The sequence below is a fragment of the Coturnix japonica genome, chromosome 3 (genome assembly GCF_054131305.1).
Source record: "Coturnix japonica strain WE chromosome 3, WE-NBRP24, whole genome shotgun sequence".
In the NCBI taxonomy this organism is placed as follows: domain Eukaryota; kingdom Metazoa; phylum Chordata; class Aves; order Galliformes; family Phasianidae; genus Coturnix; species Coturnix japonica.
The window spans coordinates 61,733,792-61,753,049 of record NC_140665.1 but is presented as its reverse complement, the minus strand read 5'-3'; positions in this window follow the sequence as shown (position 1 = coordinate 61,753,049).

Here is a 19,258-nt window from a genome sequence, read left to right as displayed (position 1 = left end):
GGTCAGGACACAGCTCCAAGCTGTTCCCTTCGGCACTGTTGCTGTCACCAGAGAGCAGATCTCAGTCCTGCCCCTATACTCCCTGTGAGGAGCTGTAGGCTGCCATGAGGCCTCCCAGTAGCCTTCTAGTCAAGTGTCTCTTGCATCTGCCAAGACCACTCTGGGATGGCTCAGACCAACTTCCAGCACAGTCTGCAGTGAGAAAGCATGCTGGTTCTCGATAGACCAATGACCACTGGCAGGCTACATTTGCTGCAGTCGCACCCGCTCAGATTCCCCTTCCAGCACCGTGAACATAATAATCCAGACTAATGCAGGCCTCCGAGTACCTGCCTAGTACATGCTCAGACAAAAGCTCTTGGCCATTACTGTTTTTTTTTTTTTTCCTCTTCTCTTTTTCTCCTCATCCATTTCTGGTCCAACACACAAACCAGAGTCTAAGAACTCTGTCTGTAATATATCATTCACTTTTTTGTTTCTTTCCTTTCTGACACAGTACAGAATTCCTGTCTCAGACAGGAGTACAGTGGCTCTCTCAGGCTGCAAAGGCAATGGAAAATAATGATTTTTATTACTAAGAAGAGGAGCATGTTTCTCTTCAGTAGCATTTTACACTGCAGTTGCACTTTAAACTACCTACAGTTTTCTATACTTATTGTCTGTATTTCATCTCTTCTTTGCTGTGGCTCAGAAACCCCTGCTGGAGAGATCATCATTTACTCAAGAAAATAATGACATACTATATCATATATTGTTTTGAAATAATTATACTGAAAAAATGGTGCTTTGGTCTAGAGGTGATGAAAGACCATAAAGCATGAATTATTTAGTGTACTACTTGATGCAGGAGAATATTTCTTTCTGAAGTTTCCAGAATGTATGAGGGATCTTTTTCTGGTTTTATAATAGGATGATATCAATCAGTGGGAAAAAAACAACAAACAAACAAACAAAATATTTCATTGACAAGCAATTACCTTGCAGGTCTTTGACTAAATGGCAAAAAGTTCCTGGGTGAATGAGAAGAGGTAATGGAGAATTTCTTCCCCATAAAAGTTTGTATACATTAAAACATTACAAGCAAGATAAAGCACATGGGTTTGGCATACAAAAGATGCTAAGATAGATTCTCCTGTTGCAGACATAGGAATTCTGGTCCAGGAAAACTGACTAGCAGTACTGAATTACACACTGTGAAGGGCCAAAGGTTTTTTTAAGTGCTGTGTCCATGTGAATAACCATGGGTTATTCAGATGGAATTACACAAAAGGACATTTATAGATAAGCTTTGCTAATGTTACATATTCCTGTACCTGCAGACATTGCTCAGTCTATAAACTTGATTTGGAATATATCATTTCAGAGTAAACAGCCACATACAATTGAGAATAAGTCACTGACTATGTATTTACTAGTACTGTTATAGTTCATCTTGGATTGTAGATAATCCAGGCACTCAGGTATAGTAATGCATCCACCTTGATGAAAGCAATGACCCCTTCACTGCTTTTAGTAATCACAAGAGAAAAGTTTTCCTTTTCTGGAAAATTCATTTGAAGCATAGAAAAAGACTGATGGCTGCTCTCATTGCATGGCAATGCCATAACAAGTGGGTAATCTCTGAAGCTAGGAGATTGTTTTAAAAAAATAAAAGAATTTTTCACAGCAAATAGAGAAAAAAATGTTAAAGAAATGCTGATAAATTAGAGTGTGGAGAGGGAAGTAAGACAAATTCCAATTAGAAAAATACTGTTAACAGTGGGAGTGGTTAAGTCCATTAACATGTCTCCAGAGCTGAACTCCATCCTTGCAGATCTCCATAGCTCAGTTAGACAAGAGCTCTGGAGCATGTCCAAAAAAGGGCAATGGAGCTGTGGAGGGTTGGGAGCACAAGTCTTACAGAGAGTGGCTGACAGAACTGGGATTGGTAGATCTGGGTAAGAGGAGACTAGGGGGAGACGTTATAGCTCTCTACAGCTCCTTGAAATAATACCGGGAGGGTGTGTGATTGGCCTCTTCTCCCAAGTAACTGCAACAGGACTAGAGGGAATGGTTTTAAGTTGCATCAGGGGAGGTTCAGTTTGGATATTAGGAAAATCTGTTCTCTGAGGGTGTGCTGAGGCATTGGAACAGACTACTCAGGGGGGTGATGAAGTCACTATTCCTGTAGGTGTTCAAGAAACCTATGTGGCACTGAGAAACATGGTTTAGTGGGAATGGTGGTGGGCTGATGATTGGAATAGGGTCTTGGGACTTAGGGGTCATTTCCAAACTTAACAGTTCTAAATAAAATAAAATTTTAAAATCTCTGTAAGTATATTTCAGCATTCATTTATTAAGAAAATCCTGAAAGCAAATGCTTATGAAACTTCTGTGTGAGTCAAGCTGAGAACTATTCGGCAGGCCCCAAAGTACTCTCCGTAAGAGGTATTTGTTGTTAAGATAGGATCTGAAGCCTGCCATTTCTAAAAGATCTTTCATTTCCAGGTTCTTCTTACATTGCAGTAGATACTGAAGTTTTCTGAACTATGAAAGCCTCCTAAAACTTCTGCTATGCAATCACAACAATCTAGGGCAGTCCCATCTGTCTATAACATAATGATTTGCACATTATTTCTTAGCAAAGGGTAGGAAGTCATCAGTCTGAGAATTTACAATCCCCCTTGGCCATCCACTATGCCAGACCTGTAACAACAGCTTTCATTATTGTGCTTTAGTCTAAATGGATTATCCTTTTTATTGCTGGCTGCAGTTGCAGTTCTCAGAAATAAACTAAAAATTATTCATTATATTAAAAAATTCTCCAGTCTTCATTAATGTTGCTCTCTTTAGTGTTATTTATTGAATGATTAAATTGCCATTAGCAGATGGTAACTGAAGTATATAAAATGCAAATGCCTGCAATATCAAGCAAGCATATTTTACTGACAAAATACAAGTGCACATAATGATTGCTCCTTTTTGTGCACAGAGTGGAGGATAATGGAGATGTGTACCATGTCTCACTTAGATTAATTAATCTATTTATTCAACAAATCAAGTTGATGCCAGTATTTTAGTTAACAATTTGGAAAGATAGGTAATGTTGGAACATATGTTCCAGAGTTGAAATGAACTTTGTTACTCTATAGTGGAACTTTTTCCTTGTGCTTCTTAATTTTAATGCTACACTGTTGGAAGCTTAAAGCATATTAGAGAGCAAGGCTGTAAATTGTTTCTCAGTTTTATTCTGAAGCCCAGATAAACTTTTATAGAGGAGATTAAAAACACTCAGATGTGGACTCTAAGTACTTGATTAATACAGAGAATGTTCTTTTTCCCGTCACCAGGGTCTTCTACGTTCCTTGCGCAGTTTGCTTGAACTTGCTCCCCAAACTCCCACTGAATGCTGAGGAAATTAAACAAATCACATATATTCAAAGAGGTAGAGCTGGCAGACTATAACATAAAGGCAATGGGAGTAATACAGAACATCCCCAATGATTTGTTTCCTGATTCAACAGGATTAGTTCTTCCTTTATGCATCTAATTCAACAGGAGACGTCTAAAAAGTCTTGAAAAATTAGGATAACTACACTGTGGGGACACCTCATGCACACATTCTTTCTTAATGTACCTGAGACTCAAGAAGGTATCTCTCATTACAAGAGACAAATGAGAAATTCTCGCTTCAGTGGGTGTAGCAGTAACAAAAACAACCACACTTCTGCATTCTTCCTTTCTTCTATAGCCAGCCTGCCATATTAAAGCCTTTGCAAACAACAAAGCCTGTTTAGTGGTGCACAGGGCACAGAATTATTCCTCCTTGCATGGGCAGAAATTTGTGATGCAGTCTGGTTGTTACAAGTTTGCATTTTCTTAGTTTTAAATTGTGACAAATCAAACAGAAGTAGGCAGTAATAAAGAGAATGAACATATGCAAATATAATAACATAACTGAACTATTTGCAAAGGCTGTATATGGCATATCTATGTAAATAGCATTATAGGCAATGGAAAGATTTCAGTTAAAAAGAAGACAGCAAGAGAAAGCAGAGCCCATACTCTCTAGCAAATATACCTACATAATGTTGCTGTGTAAAGGATGTTTCTACTGTTTTAAGGGTGGATGCAGATCCCTTTACTTGAGGGAACTCGTTTACATTAAAAAAACCATCCTACTGTAGTTGCACTGTTTACAAAGTACTTTGCAAAGTGGCTTCATGTGGCTTGACACAGAAACTCCTCTGGCTGCTGAGCATTCCCTCCAGCTACACTTACTTGCATAGGCTGAAACATTAGGATTACTCAGGTTGTGTTCCAGAGGCTTGAAGAAGGAAGAGAAACTCAGAAAACTGTGGGTGGGCAGAAAAAGTCTATCAGCCTTTGGAGAGGTACAGCTTCTGCTGCCCCCTTGAAGGCCATCTGAATTTCAATTGGAAGCCTGAGAGTCCATCCATACCACTGCAAGAAAGAACTGCTGAAAAACCAGGAAAAACCATGCTGGGTAGTGGTAAAAAAAGAAGTAACAGAAGAGCTACAAAACAGACTGAGGCATTGACATCAGTGAAGAGTCATATTAATTATTGAAAGAGTTGGGAAATATAACCAATTATCTTAATTCTAAATAGTTTATTGTAGCAAGATATAGCAATAGTTTTGTCTGTAGCAGCTGAACTATAATTAACAAAATTTGATGTAATTAAGTCAATTAGAGCCCTTCTGCCCATTTAACTGGAGTTTATTTCATTTTCAAGCAGTGGCTACTCAAGATTTTTTGAACTATGAAAAAGCAACTTATTTGTCTCTGCAGAGATCTACACCTGCATCATACTTACAAGTCCTCCGAGTTGCTTTATTTATAGAATATATAGAATTAGTTCTAGAATAACTAAGCATAATTTAGAAAAATTAACTATCAGATCCAGGGGAATCCAGATCTTGAATGATGGAACGTTGACTCTGGCTGAGAAAACATAAGGGACAAAATCCTAAAGCACAAATCATACTTAAATCCCTATAGTCACTTGGATCAGTGTTCTAATCTTTTCTTATTTAGGTTTCTTTATGTAAGAACAGCCTTGCTTCTACATTAAACTGCTTAGCAAACTGAATATTAGCGATAAGTAAATGAATGAATGCCCTGAAGAAAATTGCTCAGGATCTGTAGATTAGAATATAAAGATCGTTTTAGTCAAAATGAGAAATCTGTTATTGCAAAACTTGTTCCCCACTGTATTCCTTGAGGGGGAGCTCCAGTTAATGAAAAGAGGATAGACTGAAAAACATGGGGAAAAAAAATGACAAAGGCAGAAAAGGAATATTCGCTAATAAGCGAATTGATGGAACAAATCTCTCACCCATGTGTAACAAGCTTAATTCTCAAGCTGATACACTGCTTTTCCAGCTGTCCTCCTTCAATTAGTACACTATAAAGTTCTGTAGCAGTGATTTCAGTATCATCTTCAGGGGAGCACAATGGTGCAATCAGCTTCTGTTCTCTCAGCTCAGCTCCATGTACACTGACTATCTGAGACTCCCCGAACTCAGAGTGAATATATTACTTTTCTGTTAGTTCCCAGCTTCCCTCCTGGGAATAGAAGTTTTCATGAATTTTTATATTTTTTTAAAAAATGTATTATTTGATGACACAGAAAAATGAATCAGTTGAATCTTTCTTATTTTAAGGAATATTATTCTTCTCAGACTTCAAGAGACAGATGCAAAAATGCCACAGAATACTTAATCCAATTCTTTGTAAGGTAGTCCTGTATTTTAAGCTGAAGATTCAGATGTTTTCATAGCATGGCAGACTTTCTGACATTCTTTTTTACCAAGAGACATTTTTATTTTGTTTCTGTCATTATTGGTCTTCTACTTGAAGATTCATTTTAATGATACAGTAATTGCATTCTAGGAGTTACCTGCTACTGAATTCTCTAAAACCAAGATTTTCGTTAAAAAACAAACAAACAAAATTGTTGCTTTAGGTTTTTTTTGTTTTTGTTTTTTGGGGTTTTTTTGTTTGTTTTTTTGTTTGTTTGTTTTTTTGTTTGTTTGGGTTTTTTGTGCCTCACTGAAGTGCTGAGGCTCAGGAACCAGAATAAAGTGGCTGTGAACTTTTCTGGCATTGAACAAAGGTAGTCTCAATGTAGCTTGGACCGGTTTTTAATCACAAGTTATCTCCATAAATAAATAATTTTGTACATCCACTCTCAGTCTCTGAAATAGCTTCTTCAAGAAGCTCTGCCATTTATTTTATGTTGAACTACTGTGAAAAAGGCTTCAGGCATTCCCTCTGGGTATGGCCAACACAATCTGGTGACCTGAGTGTGGGAGAAGAATGAGATCTCTCCACTTTGCTATTAGGGAGAGTAAAGTGGTGAACTTCCACTTAACAAATGTCAAGGGATAATCTATTTGGCTTGGAAATGAAATAAAAGGTCAATAAGGAGTATCTTTACTAGTTTATGTGACATATGTCGCAGAAAATCTAGAAAACATTCCTTGTTTCACACCCTGGTAGTATAGATCACATATGTATCAATAAATAAAATGTCTGGAGAGTGCTTGATGCTGCAGGTCATTGCCTTGCCATGGAGAATGCTAGCACTATGGACCATGGTGAAACAATGCTCTAGATCAAGATTTGATCCAGTTTAGATTACTGATAGAGTCATAGCCATAGTGATTCCAAGACTGATTTCCTTTTAATAAATTCCTGATTCATCTGGTATTGTATCAACATATCTGTTTAAATTAGGTATTTTAGTTTCCCAGTCTTATTTCTATTCTGGGATTCTGAAGAATAAAGGATAAATTTATAATTTCCTTAAAGTACATTTAAAGCGTATTTAAAGTGTATTACTGTGCTATTTTTCTCCCCTTTTCCTGTATGACTTTTTCTTACCTCTGTCTTTTACTTTGTACAGAGATAGGGTGACCGGTAAAGGAGATATCTTGCTGCATGTACGTTTGTGAGCATTTTCTGGCATCAACAGGCAACAACTCAGAAATGATAAATTGCTTATCTAGCTTGCTCAGTAACTACTGACTTAAGTATGTGCGTGATCCCACTCTTCAAGTCTTTATTATCAATACCCTAAAAGTCATGTTCCCCACTTACGAAGCTTTCTGAGACTTTTCATTTTCTTATTAGGCTCTGAAAAATGGCAAATAAGTCTTCTCCAGCTTCAAAATCAGGTGTCTTTTGTGCTGATTACTAAAAAAATAACATGAGCTCAGTTGAAAGTATTAAATTTTAATAAAAGAATTTGACAGGCATACCACTGCTGAAGTTATACAGGGAATACATTTTGTAGGCCTAGAAAATTTCATTCCACGACTATAGGAGAACAAAAGATGCCTGACAATTCCCTACAAATAAAAGCATAAAAAGTTTCAGTGATAACAACCTTACAGTTCCTGCATTGTAAAGCCAGATCACTCATCCAAGCCTTCTGTAGTGGAGACTAGAGCACAGAGATGGCATTTTATACTGTCTAGATTGTCACATAGGAGGAGAGCCATCTGCAGCATTCAGAAATCTGTGGAATTTTACCCCAAGGGCACACATGCTGCACTGCCAGGTTTTCATCTTCATTCCTGTGATTCTGGAATTATCATCTTGATAATTCCAGCTGTGAGAACTTTCAGCACCATTAGTCCAAGAGGGCTAGGTATATGCAGGAACTGGCCCTAACTCTTTGGTATTTCTCTCTGATGAAAAATGTCCCTGTGCACAGTTCTAATTGTACAGTGAAAATATGTAGACCATGAATTCTGCCTTTCCTGATGTACGCAAAACACAATAATAGCTGAAATCAATAAGCAATGAACCTACCAGCTGGATATCTAGCATCACTGAGAAATAAACATAAATCAAACAGAAATAAACAGCAGCAAACATAGATGAAGCATTCCTTTGCAATTGTAAGGTTCATTAGACATAGGGTACAAATTAGATTTAAATGTTCAAAATATGAAAAATGTAAAGCTTTGGAACATTCTTCTGCTTTTACTTGCGGTGTAAATAAAAATTCCTTCTATGGATTAATAATCTCCTCCTTGAAATAAGCACTGGTCATACCACAAAAGTCTTCTAAAAATGTTTGAGCTGTTTTTCTCTGTTATGACTGCTGCCAGTCTTCAGATTTAGCTATTAGCACACTGTTAAATTATGAGCAGAAACATCTGTCAGTATAATGGTACACCGAATAGACTGGAACGATGTAGTTTGATTTACATGATAATTCTGGATATGCTGTAGTTCAGGAAGGGGGTCAGTATATTCAGGCAGAACAAATAGAATTAAAAAAAAAACAAAAAAACACACTTGTTTTTCAGAACATACTTGTAACTTGCTTGATAGCAAGTTACAGGCTCTTCACAGGCTCATTTTGCAGAGAAAATTATAGCTCAAGCTAGAACGCTTTCAGGGTAGATTTCTGTAAGTACTGTTTGTTTAAATGAAGATCTGTTTGTTACAAAACCAGTTTTGATCAGTTCTGCTAGTGGTCTCTATCAACATTTGACTTTGATGCCATTTTTATAGAGACATTCTTAAATATATGCTTATATTTTCCACAGAACAGCCTAAATGTTTTCCAGATATTTCCTTCATGTTTTTCATTATGAAAGGTGCTGTAAGGACAGATCCCACAGCAGTTTAAATGCTATTGCTAAAACAGAGTAGTACTTTGCATTCTGTATGTTTTCCAGTTAATAATTATTTTCTGTTCTTCAGATTTCCAATAATCCCTTTTATTGTTATTATTTATTTTATATTTTATTATACATACATATATATAAACATAAACATGTATATATATATCTATATACAGATATATATCTATATATATATTTATCTCTATATATCTATCTACAGATATATTTACACCCACCACCCACCACTGGTTTGATTCAAGTTATCGGCTTTAAATAACATAATGATGGAAAAAATAAACAGCGGATCCTCTCTTTACCCATTACTCTTTAAATCTAAATCTTTGAAAACATTCAACATTTTGAATAATTCTTAACACAGATTCTAATAACCTGCTGTGGTGTCATTCCACTAATGTGGTTTGTGGATCCTACCTTGAGGAACCAGATATTTGATAGAGAAATGACTAAAAAGTTGTTGGTAAAACCTACTGATAAGAGGGAAAGTTGAGATTAATACAGTGTCAGCAGGGATATGTAAACCATCAGTGAAAATAGAAAACTGTTGCCATCTCCTTTCTTAAGTAGGAGATGTCTTGGTCAGTAATGCCCACTAACTAAATCAATGCTATTGACTAAAGCCAACTGTAAGTTGGGACCTGTAAGGGCAGAAAGCAGAAGGTATTTGGGTTTTTAGCTCAGTAATGGACAATTATTGCCCTCTAATCCCTTTTGCAAAGTAGCAGAAATACTCCTGTGTATTTCTTATTGCAGTGACTTTCTGACCTAATGTAACATTTTGGCCTTTCAACCATATGTCTGTCTGACCTCATGAACTTTTCAGTTTAGAATATTTCACCATCTGGCTCCAGTCCATTTACATAAACATGAAGTTTCCATTGCTATTTCATCCACCATTTTTTTAAAAAAAGTACCTATGAATCTGCAGATTGTCACAGAAACACCTGCACATATGGATACCTCACTGAAGAGGAATAATTCATTGTAAGTCCATTCAACATACTCTCACCGCCCCCATGAGTAGATCAAAATCTGTATGGTAATGGTTTGACTTTGAAAGACTTCTTGTCTGAGTTGTCTTGCACATAATTACCTAATGGAGCAAGGGTGCAGAGCAAACACCTTCCCTCACATAGTACCTGCTACTTTTTCAGGCTGGAGCTAAGCTACTGGAACTTGAAGACATTCCAAGCTCTAGCAAACCTAAATATCAAGAGGAAAAAAAAAAATCACAGTCCTTTTCTTTTTGTGAACTTGTTTTTGTAGCCTCTCATTTCTCTGATACATGTCTAATTCATTTGCTGCTTACTTCTTTGCATTCTCAGGCACAGATGCTATTTACCTGATATAATCTCTGCACAGTGCAGAAATATGATTCCCACTTTGTTGAGAAGAAACTGACACACAAGTGATCTGCTAAACGTCACACAGGGACAGTGAAAAAGGGCCAGAAATTCAGCCCATACATGAAGCATCTTCATGAGGAACCTTAACAATAGGTTAACCCTTCCCTTTTATCAGATCATATATGTTTCTTATAGCCTAGATGGAATGCTTGAGGTTATTAACATAAATCCATGTTTGTTTGTACTTTCATTGATATCTTGCTTTTCATCTTCTTCTTCAGTGCCAACTTACTGCTTTTTCAGAGATTTTGTTGTTGTTCACTCTAAATTGTAATAGTCTAATAGACAGACACTCTAATAGTAACCAGCACTAGTACTAATCCTGTGGAACAGTTTGTTTTCTAGATTTAAATAGGCAAATTCATGCAGATATTCTCAGAAATATCACTGTTGCAAACAGCTTATACTGCATTAATTCCAGTCAAAATTGTTTTATTTTTCTCTCAACTTGTAGCCCTTCACAAGCACTGCGAAACTTCTTTATGCTCCATTCGAAATTTTAATCATACTCTGTATCTTTTTTATCTACTCAAGACTAATGGGACACAACTGCTTCTTACTACCTCTCTAAGTGAAACATGAGCACACCTCTCTTCAGGAAGGCTGCCTACTCTTAAATCAAGACTCTTTTTTTTTAAAGTGTTCCCATCTGATCTTTAAAAACAGTACCTACTGCTTTTCTAAAAAAGAAGTTAGACTAACTTTTCCATAATCTCTGAAAAGCCTGTAGAATTTTGTCTGAATTAAAACATTAAACTGGTCCATTTTCAGTATTTCCGGATTTTTGTTGAGCTTATCTTCTATTCATTGGTCGTTTTAAAAAATATTCCCATTAACATGTCCACCAGTTAGCAACTACCATTATCTTAAGAAACATTGGCTATCACAGTTTATGTATGTTCTTCCAGGCTCACTTTACTGGAAAAGAAATAGTGTTTGAGAATTTCATGTCTTAATATCTATGGACAGGGACCCTTTCAGGCAAAGCAACTTTAAAAAAAAGGTTGAAATGATTGCGAAGACTAGTTTTGTCTCTCTCCTCTTGTCCTACTTTGTCCTACTTCTGTGGACAACTACAGAGAAATTCACATTACACTTGGTTATTTGGTAGCATTATATTGTATTATATTGAATTATATTGTGTTATCTTGCATTCCTATATCTCATTTAGTAAATTAGTTTTCCTTCACAGATTGTTGCCGCTGTTTTGTTTTTAGGCTCATCTCCCTTAACCTTTTCCCCATTTTCCTATTTCCCTTTTTCTGTGGTATGGATCCGTGTGTCTGCCCGCCCCATTAGTCACAGAACCAGGCCAAACCAGCCTGTGAACAGTTGACCGAAAACTACCTTGCATCCTGATAACTGATTTAGCAGATAGCACAAATGGGGGATGAGCATGATCAGATAACAAAATGGAAGGAGAGCTTCTGATAGTGAAGGACACATAATGCAGATGATCTTGACACTGATGGATCAATTCTGAATAGAAACTGAGCTTGAACTTTTTTTTTTTTTTACGTTCAATAAACAAGTGAAATACTTTTTTTTGAGAAAATGACAATAGAGTAAAATCATTCTGTAGTAGTAACTGACCTCCTGATTACTTATTCTCTCACCAACTACTCTAGTCTGTAAATGGAAAAAAATTCTCATCAATGTTGGTAAAATATTAAATAGCTACTGAAAATTGTGTTTTAATATATAATTATTAAATACTTGTGCATTTAAAATATCATATTAAAAAGATGCTCCCATGAAATTATACTCAGTTTGATAATTTTTCCAGAAGAAATACCAGCACAGATCATCCCGAGCTTGATGCAGCTTTGTCTACTTACATTTTTGGACATTTTTTTAAAGGAGAAATCCATTCAATTCTCTCTGCAGACATGGTGGCTTGAAACAGACAAATCAGTACTCTATCACAGCTGCTGTTCATATTGCTAACTTAAATTCCAACTTACAAAACAGTCAAGCTTTTGCAGTACAGAATGATCTGAAGTTCTGTGATAGGTAATCATAAAAATAGGTAATTTTCTGTCTATCCTGGTGCATTACATCACATTTCCACAATGAAGCTTGATGGTAAGATCCTAATTTGAAGTCTCAGTGGCTTTTATTTTTCAGTCTGTGGGTTATGCTCTCTCTCCTTAGCTTGTCTTGTTGCATAGGGATTTTCATCTTGCACACCCAAGTGTGTGTTTCTTTAAGATTAAGACTACTTGCCTTTGTAACAGCTTAAAGTCACCTAATTATGAATCCCTTTTGGCAGTTGCTTTATGGACAGAGAAAGAAAATGCAGCTGCTGTGCTGAAAAGATTGGTGTGAAACATTGCCACACTCATCTTCTCTACAAAACCCATATAGATGGTAGATGGAGACTGAAACTTTAGATGCCACCAGCAGTGGAAATGCAAACTTGAAGGAAGATGCCTTTCAGACCCTGTGCTAGAGAGGGGCAGGAAGTGCTGGGGGATTTCTGGGAGCAGAGGAGGAAATATGGCTCTTAGAGCTAACCTGGGGCACTAGCTGAGCAGGTGAATCTCTGAAAATGTTTGGCTCATAGAGTCAAAGTAGTAAAATTACTTAGTATGAAGCTGAACATTAGCATTTAAGGTAGGAAATATTTAAAAGAACTTAGTGACTAAAATCTTTCCTAGGCTTCTGTGCTCTTAACTGGAAAAAGCAGGGTAGTTAATCCTCAGATCTGAGCCTCTGCCCTCATTCACACAAACCTGAGAATGCAGAATCAGCCATTGTCATCTGTCAGAACAAACCTGGCACAACCAAGATTTGCAGGCTGTATGACCTGCATTACAAAAACAGGTACTTGGAGAAAAAGCACAAATCTGAAATTGCATACTATTTGTCTGTAGTTTATCTTAGCTCTTATTTTTTCTTGTTAAATTTAATGGCCAAATCTTTCTTTGTTATTTTTTCTTTCAATGAGGAACACGTCCTCTTTTATTTGTCAGCTTATTTTCTGTAGTATTTTCTTTTTCCAGTATATTTCTAAAAGCTGTTCTCATTATTCTTAAATACTTTTAAAAGCATTAGAGTCTTTTGCTTATTTCTGTCTCTTGAACTTTTTCTTTACATTTGGTGACTTTTTTTTTTTTTTTAATATCATTATCGCGATAACTAAAGCAACAGGTTTTTGTATCTATTCCTAATTAAACCATGCCTGTGCTTGTTTCTATGCATTTTTTTTCTTTCAAAAAAATGTAACTGATGTATTTTGCCTATCGAATACTTTCTCACATTTTTCCTTTTTTCCCCCCTTCTCTTTTTTGTGGCATGTAATATGAGATGCAGGAGATGTTTGTCATTCCAAAATGTGAGCAGCAAGGTTATAGCAATGATTCATTTGGACAACTCAAGTTGGCTATCTCAGTGTATGAAATTTCTCATCCACGGATTTTGCAGCCTAACTGATTTTTGCAGCCTAACATCCTTCAGCCTAGCAGAGCTCCCTGTCTTGGTGAAATAATGTAATCCTTGCCTGAAAGCTGTTCATGAACTGTTCCTGAGTTAAATTCATGTGGGTTAGGAGTCATAGCTTTAGAACTTTAGAATAAGTACAGACATCTCACTTGGTTTGAAACATTAAGCTAGCAAATGGTATTATCTTACTTTCAATTAATTTCTCCTTTATTTAGAGATGTGTTTCAAGATGACATCCCTTTTCTGAGTGATGGGCCAGGGCACATACCTATTTTGCAGTGATGGGAAGGCACGGCAGCTTTGGGTTCTCACAGCAAAGCCAAGCATCTCCCCCAGATGGGGAGCATAGCTCATTGCTAGGAGCTGCAGTGAGACCACTCATGAGCACGGGAGCTCCTCTGTCATAAACTCTTTGGTACATGTCTGCAAACACAAATGTGGGTGTCATTGGATTAGTCATTATTTTTGATTTGCACTTATTTTTAGTAGAGTCTATGTGGACCCTATATGGGATTCAGGGTGGAATGGTGTTGGGGTTGGTAAGGCAAAGGAGGAAGAGAGTGAATTCATGCTTGCTCCTAGGGATGCAACTGCTGTGTCAGTCTCCTGAAGACATTCCTATCAATTTCTTGACCATGTGTAGTAGATTAGCACCAATGGTGTTGTTCCAGTCTGGATGCAAGCAGAAAATGTGGAGATACTTAGAAGAGCTGAAGCCCAAATGGAATTCAATTTGGCAAGTTGTAAAATAAATGCTTTTGTAAATGCATCAACAGCAAAAAAGAGAATTAGGAAGACTCTCCATTCTTAATTAGATGGCAGGGAGATTAGAACTAGATGATCTTTAAGGTGCCTTCTAACTAAAGCCATTCTATGTTTCTATGACCTCATCACTCTCTATTGCTACCTGAAAAGAGGAAGGTTTAGGTTAGATTAGTTTTCTCAGATAACAAGTTTTAAGATACAAAAAAATCAGCCTCAGGTTGGACTAGAAGAAGTTTAGACTGGACATTATTAAGAATTACTTCATGGAGAGTGCTGTTAGGCATTGGAAGAGGTTACCCAGGGAAGTGATGGGGTCACTGTCTCTGGAGATATGCAGATGTATGCAGATGTGGAGATGTATGAATGTTGTACATAGGGACATTGTTTAGTGATGGGTCTCACAGACATGTAGAATGGTTGAGGTTGTAAAGGGCTTGTAGTGATGATCTAGTCCACCTGTCCACTCAAAAAGGGTTGCCTAGAGAACATTGCACAGGACAGTGTTCAGGAAGGTTTTGAATATCTCCAGGGAAGGAGACTCCACAATATCTTTGGGCAACTTATTTTATTGCTCTGTCATCGTCAGAGTAAAGAAGTATTTCCTCGTGTTCAGGTGTAATTTCCTGTATTTGAACTTGTGTCCATTATATGCTGTTACTGAGAACCACTGAAAAGAGTTTGGCTCCATCCTCTTATAGGGTATTTTTATAGCCTATGTTAACATTTCTTTTTGGCCTTCTCCACAGCTTTGGCCTGGTTTGAGAATACATTATTTTGAACAGTGTATCCAGCAGCTGAAGATACTCTCTTGTTCACATCCAAATTTTACTTCTTCTCTCTGCAGGGAAATAAAATTGGGTTTCACAGAGATATCTCCATCTGAATTTCCTGTAGGTGTGACAGGCAGCATTCTTATTAAAGACATTTGTAAGTCATTCCTGTGGGCTCTGCTTATATCTTGAATTTGACTTTTATTTCTGTGGGAGAAAAAGAGCTCCTTATAGATTCTCAAAATGTGTTATCCAAAAAGCTACAACAGAAGTTAATTAAGCATAAAGTGGAATGGCAACCTCAGTTGATTACATGAAAATGATCTCTAATGGTTTCTCTCCATAGTTTATTACCAGATTGCTTGTTGGATAAAAGAGCAGTTCTACATCTTGACCACTTGACCAATCTTGCCAGAGTACTTAGGCTTCTCCATAGCATGTGTAGGTATATAATGCCAGCTCTACAGTTCGTCAGTCAGAGATACAAAGTTGTAGAGTCTAATCTCTTCTCTGGAACTAGTGATAGTATCCATTTCACTGAGATGACTGCTATTGTATTCCTGAGCTTCAACAGTCCTACTTGAACTGCTAACTTGAAGACTGAGGGCCTGGTTCCATGACATGACGTTTTTTAGGTCAGAACTGTCATTTCAAGATGTTTGGGATAACTGCAGTTTGTTCTTACAATGTGTGAGCTTTATGAACACCTTGTGGAATTTTTAAGCCAGAAGTATATATTTGGGTTACCCTTAGCACATGAGAGCACGGTGTCTTCTAATGTTTTTTCAACCAATATAGTCCACACAAGAAATATTCTTTCAGCTTCTTACCTCTCCAAAACTTCCCAGCACCCATCAGTGAGGCTTACCTGAGGAGGCAGAACAAGACCAGTGCGGGCTAAGCAAGCCTAGCAAACACTGATAGCATATAGCAGTGCTAAACCAGCACTCCTGTTTACATTTGGCCAAATTCATGACTGCCACACAGTCTGGAGTTTCTGTATCTTGGCAAAATTTGAATATTTGTTTTGAATATTCAGAGATTGTCCTAACCATGGTACAAGTAGAGACAACCTTTGAATATACCTCAGTACACTCTTTGAACTGAACAACAGCACTGTCAAGAAATGCCCTGTAGGCTAATTCTTGGAAATAATGAGGAAGAGAATGTCTCTGCAATTTTATCCTATTTCATTTTATTCCTGTGATCATGTTTAATCTTTTACACAATATGCAAATGCACTTCTGCTTTTTTAAATATTTCCCAGGTAATGTAGCATTTTATGTGATTGTTATACTAATCCATTAAAAAAAAAAAAAAAAGTAAAATTAAGAATCTAGATTATTTATGTTGTTTCAAGACTTGATAAGGTGCTTGAATTGCTAAATTCTAGATTTCTTGTACTACCCAGGAGTCAGAACTAGAAGTAAACACGATAGCTGTGAAATATTTAAAATCAATTTGCAGCAGTTTAAAGTAAAGCCCAGGTGGCAAAAATAAAATTTACTGGATCTGAACTATAAAACAACCTTTATGAGCTTCTGTACTTGTCCGCTTTTGTCAACAACAAATTGGCAGGCCACCAGGGCAGACCACATGCATGCAGGTGGCAGTTTTGGATTCCAGGATGGAAATAGAGTTAGACTTTTTCTCCCTAATCAGCACTGAGTGCAAGTTAATCCTGTGGGCCTTCAAAGCAAATTGATTTAAATGAGCCTGAAGGTGTAACACTAACTGCCCATGGTACTGGCTATGCATTACTAATTGCTACTGATGGTAATGATAATTACATGTGGCTACTGCTTAGAAGACTGTCCTAACCAAAAAAGACTATTTTTTTTTTTTCCTTTATCTCACTGATGCAGGCTGGCCCTTTCAATGCATACCAAACATTTAACTTTTCCTTTTTCAAGACAAATGATGGTTTCACTTCATCAATGCTGTAAGTCCAAGTTTCTCTTCTACAAGGCATTATGATACATCACAGCCATGCAAAATTGCAAAATATTCTTTTTCTTTCTGTTTTTAAAACTTCATTACTAGTGGAGATATACAGAGGAGCTTGGAACAGTTGGAGTGATATTTTTGAAGATGAAGTTAGTAATAGAGCTGCTGTTCATCCCACCTCCCATGAAAGGCCTATCACTTTTTTTTTTCATATATAGTAGGGAATTGTAAATTAATTCTTCTCTGTCTCCATGGGTTTGGAATAGAAACGATGCCTTCACAGTTCAACGAAGTGGAAAGTCTTTCATCATTAGAAAATCAGCCAAAGAATTGGATGGCAAAGGCCTCATACATTACAAAACAGTTGTTTGCAATTAAGGCTGGGAGTAAGATGTGCAGGAGTGTGTCATGCTTCTTTTTGTTTATTTAATCAGCCTGAGGCATAATATTAGATGATTTGAATTGGCATTGTTTCCTTGCCATATCCTATGATTTGCTATGCTTATTTGTACAGTGTATGTAATGTATCAAAAGATGGTAATCTGCTCAAAGTATAGGCATTTCATATATTGTTTGAATCTCGATCAATAACCAGGACATTTTCACAGAAGCATTAACCTTCTAAAGCACTGACCACTGCTGGTGGTGGAAGATTATTTTAAAAATCGCTAGAGGGAATCAGCTAAGCACAAAGCCATCAACAAGATGAAATGCTGCATGCCAGAGTCTCTCTGCAATCAGTAGCAAAGACTGTGCCTCTCTGTGACAACCTCTGCTGATGTTTCTTTTCTGTCTCACTAGACTTACATTTCAGTGAGAGCTGTGAATCACTGAGTGCTTTGATGTAGCTGATGCAAAGGTGAACAGAAACAAAGCTGAAAAGAAAGAAAGCAGAGTATAAGCTAAAAAGAGTCAGGTTGCTTGGTCCACATCATCTCCTCAAGTCACAACACTGCCTGTTGTAATGGGGATCTCAGAACAGCAGGTAACCTTATATACCATATGCTGAGCAAGGTGCAGCAGATGGATGATGGTGTTCTAGTCTTTTCTGTGCTTTTCTTGCACTTGTCAATTCAAGCCCTGAGAAAAAGGCTGGTATCCAGATTGAAAACACACGGATGTTCTCTAAGGGCATGATTCTTCCATTAGTGCACTATTGCAGAAAGAAGTGCTATTTCTTTCTTTATAAATGTAAATCAAGATAGCGATATTTAGTAGTTCTGAACATTAATTTATTTTGTCTGTCGTAAGCTTGTCAGACAGTAAATCAGGCTTCAAAGAGCAGATTAGCCAGAGCTGATCAGTTGGTAGAAGTGTGCACACACAGCATCTTCGCAGAGACGCTTGTAAACAGAAGAGAAATCTACTCTTAGATAGTGACTATAGTTAGCTGCAGCACATCTCTTTTTCAGTAACATGCATAAGTCTAAAGTAACAATATTGAGTCCTTATGGCAATCTGAGACTCATTAGATCTATGTTGCCAAGGTTTTTAAAACATTTTTTCTCCTCTGTGAAGTAAATCTTATATGGCAGATTCTAAAAGGTGACACTGAAATAGAAGATTTACAACACTTCAACCTGGTAGGCAGGTAATTCCTTTGTAAGAAAGTCCCTAAGTAAGAAATGGGAGGGTCAGAGTAGGGGTTAGGGAAAGGTCCTTCCCCAGAGGGTAGACAGCATGGAACAGACTCCCTCAGGCAGTAGTCCTTATCTTTGCTAATTAGAGGACTCTCAGTTTTGGGAACATGGACTTCCAAGAGGAGTTAGTTCAATAGCAATTCCCCAGCTTGGGCTTGACTACTGATCAGACTGACTTCTTTGTGATTCTGGGCTTGCACATTTTCTGTAGTCTGTGTGGCAGGGATGTCCAAAGAACATTAATGGTGCAGGTAGACCCTGGGCTACTCTCATGGAATATCTTGCTGTAAACCTTGTCTCCCTTGTATTCTTAGTCAGCAGGAAAAGAAGAATGCCATTATATACCAAATACATTTTCATCTTGCCTTTTCTGCTTTCCTTAAGAAAACACAGCATAATGGGTTAATGTTAAATGAATCACTGATCTCCAAATGTCAGTCCTCCCACTATCTATATACTGATTTCTGAAAATACAATTTTAAATTTATCTTTCATTTTCTTTTATGCTGCAAATTGTTGTTCTATAGAGTTTAAATAGCAGCTGGGACAATCTGATAAAAATGCACAGAAATATTAGAAGTTTTAATCCAAACATTTATCGGAACTACGAAGCCTGCAATTT